Source organism: Dendrobates tinctorius, unplaced genomic scaffold (assembly GCF_039654945.1).
Source record: "Dendrobates tinctorius isolate UK_male_01 unplaced genomic scaffold, ASM3965494v1 ptg000063l, whole genome shotgun sequence".
NCBI classification, from domain to species: Eukaryota; Metazoa; Chordata; class Amphibia; order Anura; family Dendrobatidae; genus Dendrobates; species Dendrobates tinctorius.
The window spans coordinates 31,594,242-31,597,640 of record NW_027361731.1 but is presented as its reverse complement, the minus strand read 5'-3'; positions in this window follow the sequence as shown (position 1 = coordinate 31,597,640).

The following is a 3,399-nucleotide window of genomic DNA, read 5'->3' as shown; positions in this document are numbered from 1 at the left end:
AGCTTGTGTAGGATCGGTGGGCCGAGCTGGGGGGGGTGGTCCCTCTTCTTACCGCGCAGAGACGAAACAGAGTCACGATGAGGCAGATTCTGGGTGCAACAGGTCCAAGTTTATTTTCGCTCGCCGTCCGCCTGACGGCCCTCGCAGCACATCGCCATATCTCTCTCTCTCGGCCCTCCGCATCCAGAGCCGCTTCACACACCGTGTTTCTCGCCTGGGACATATATATACGTCCTGTCCTTTTTGGCCTTTCCTGACGTAGTGACAGCTTCCGACACTGTGGCTGCCCTAAGCCTAATCACCAACAGTCCGTTCACTGGTCCAACGTCGTTCTTTACACGGTGTGCCTATTCCCTTTATCTCGTCTCTGTTGCGGTGAATCTGTCAGGACCACCCCCCTGTTGTTCTCTCTCCTCAGTCCCCCTGGTCTGGATTCACCTCACAGCACACAGACCGTCGCAGTCCTCCTGTCACTGCGGCTCCCCCTGGGGACTGGAACTTTCTGGAACCCTCCCTCAGTATTTATAGCTAACCCGGTTCCTTGAAACTGTCACTGTCACCACGCCCCCCATGACCAACGGTTTCTAAAGCCCTAAGCTGATGTCAAGTCCTTTGCTCACACTCCTCCCTGCCATCTAATGGTCAACCCAAGGTACTGCACGTCCACTACACTTTCCTAGCTGTTTCCCCACTGTAATAACCGACACCTACCTACACTGTGCAAACCTTTCCTTCTTCACTCTGACTAGTCCATCCGTCCGGTCACCTTCCCTACACTCCCCCTTCCTTTGTCCATTGTCGTCCTCGACAATCGTCATCTCTGCCTTCGCCGTTCTGAAGCTACACCTACATTCTGTTGTCGGACCAGCTGTTGAGCCAAAACCCACTATCTGCGGGGGCCGAACCATACTGGGAGCACTATGCTCTGAGCAGCCTACTGCTACTCACCAGCGTGCACGCCACATGACGTCTTTCAAATTGGGCGAGGTACACCCATACTCTCTCTATGGCGTGTACCTTCTCCTACTCTCCCCTACTGTCACCTTCCACTATTCGGTACGCCATGATCAAGGTCTCTTACCTTCCAGATCATTACCAGCGCCCGCCTTCCTCCTTCAGGGGTGTCCGTGGTGTTGGGGACCTGACCTAGGACGGCTGTCTTCCTCACGTCTTCCAACTCATTTTTCCTTTCTTTCAATAACATGTCATGGTCGGCGTCCCGGTCTCCCAGACCTCCTCAACTCTTAGATCCCTACCGGATCTCACACTTTCCTTTGGTCCCGCAGACCTTCCCTTACCCGGACCTGTTGCATATTACCTTGGCATATTATACATTAAACAACTTTATAATAGCACAAGTACCCAATTTTATATATATTTTTTAATTTTATATATATTTTTTTCATTTTCTTTTGCTTCTAAAACCAACATATAACAAAAACATTGCATGTCTTCTTTCTCCCCCCTTCCTTGGACATGGACACTCCCTCTCTTCTAAGTATCCCCGCTCTGTCAGTCTAACAAGTAAACACGAACTATCCTGTAAGAGGAACATAGAAAAACAGACATAAAAATCACAGATAAACATTTTTTTTTTTTTTATCTGACCGCGAACTGTCCTTTTGACCTGCACAACGGTGCAACGAACTCCTGACAGTTCAATCCTCCTACCGGTGGTCAGTAGTAAGGGACCCCACAACCGTGGAGCTCCCAGGATGCAAGAAGTGTCCCTTTCTGCAAGTTAGCATAATCGAGCCATCCTGGGGGTCGTGCAGCCGCCATGCCAGCCTCTCCCCTCTCATGGAGCAGGTTCCAGACTTCCTGCCCCCTGGCCCTCTTCTTCTCTATAACTCCTGCGACCCAAACAGAGGGTCCGGCACGAGCCCTGGAGTCCGGTGGGTGGGACTTAACCGAGGAAGGGCGTGGATCAGAGGCGGCCGATGATTTTTGCGGCTCAGCAGCCGCTGGGGCCAGGTGGCAAATGGGGACAACCGGGTCCTTGGAGGCTGGAATCACAGGGCCCACTAAGTCGGCCGCAGTCGACTCCAGCAGCGGCATAACCGCGGCCTCAGCACAGGCCGCATCCATTACTTTCAATGGAGCCGGAGTAATGGCCGGTTCCAACGACACAGCTGCTATCAGCAGGGGGAACGCAGCAGCGTCTTCTTTGGATGACTTCCACACTGGCGGCACCAGGCGGGGTACCTCAGGGACTTGAGCAGGGGCCTCGCTCAACTCTGCATACACCACCGGGCCCGATGTACCAAGGCCTTCCGGTGCGCAGGGGGCAGCGTGCTGCAGCAGAATGATGAGGGCCGCTGGCGGAGGCACTGGTGGTGCCGGGGGTACTCTCACCTTCCCTGGCGCTGCGGCCTCCATCACATCAATACGCGACTTCACCCGCAGCCTCCGTCCCTCGCTCCACTGTCCCGCGGGTCTCCCCCAAACTCGGGGGCTCCGCTGAGAAGTCCTCTGCTGGTATTGGTGGCGGCCGTTCTCGCTGACTCCGCTCAGGCTCCGCTCCCCAGCTCAGCATCCCGCTGCTCTCCCGTGGCTTTGAGGGCGACTTCTGGCACAGCTCCATCCCCTGCCGCCACTGCCACTCTAGGCGGCCGATGCCCCGACACCTGCAGAGTCTCATACCGTCCGTTGGGCAGCACTCGAATGGCATCAGACAGCCGCAGCCAAGTTTTTCTTCTGTGCCACTCCCTCTGTGAGGTGAGGTGTTGGCAGGCCTCTCCACCCTCCTGTCAGGGTCCAATATATGGAAGCGTCGATCTCCAGGCACATACTGCTTCCTTTTGGGGTACGTTGGAGGGGGTCCCAGTCCATTCTGAACAACTGCAAACACCCGGACCTCTCCTCCGCGCTGAAGCAACACCGCCATACTGCACAGTACCTGGTACCGCCCCGGATCCTCTGCTGGCCACACAGATCCGCCACAGCGCTCCCCATTTGTATTCCACAGGTAGGTAATTTGTAATCCACAGGTAATTGTAATCCAAACAGAGTAGTCCAAGTCCTTTTCCATTCTTTAAGGCAGGCCTGCTGCAGAAGATGATGTATTAGCGGCGGCGATCCTGCCGACTACGCCAAATGTAGGGTCAGTGGGCCGAGCTGGGGGGGTGGTACCTCTTCTTACCGCGCAGAGACGAAACAGAGACACAATGAGGCAGATTCTGGGTGCAACAGGTCCAAGTTTATTTTCGCTCGCTGTCCGCCTGACGGCCCTCGCAGCACATCGCCATATCTCTCTCTCTCGGCCCTCCGCATCCAGAGCCGCTTCACACACCGTGTTTCTCGCCTGGGACATATATATACGTCCTGTCCTTTTTGGCCTTTCCTGACGTAGTGACAGCTTCCGACACTGTGGCTGCCCTAAGCCTAATCACCAACAGT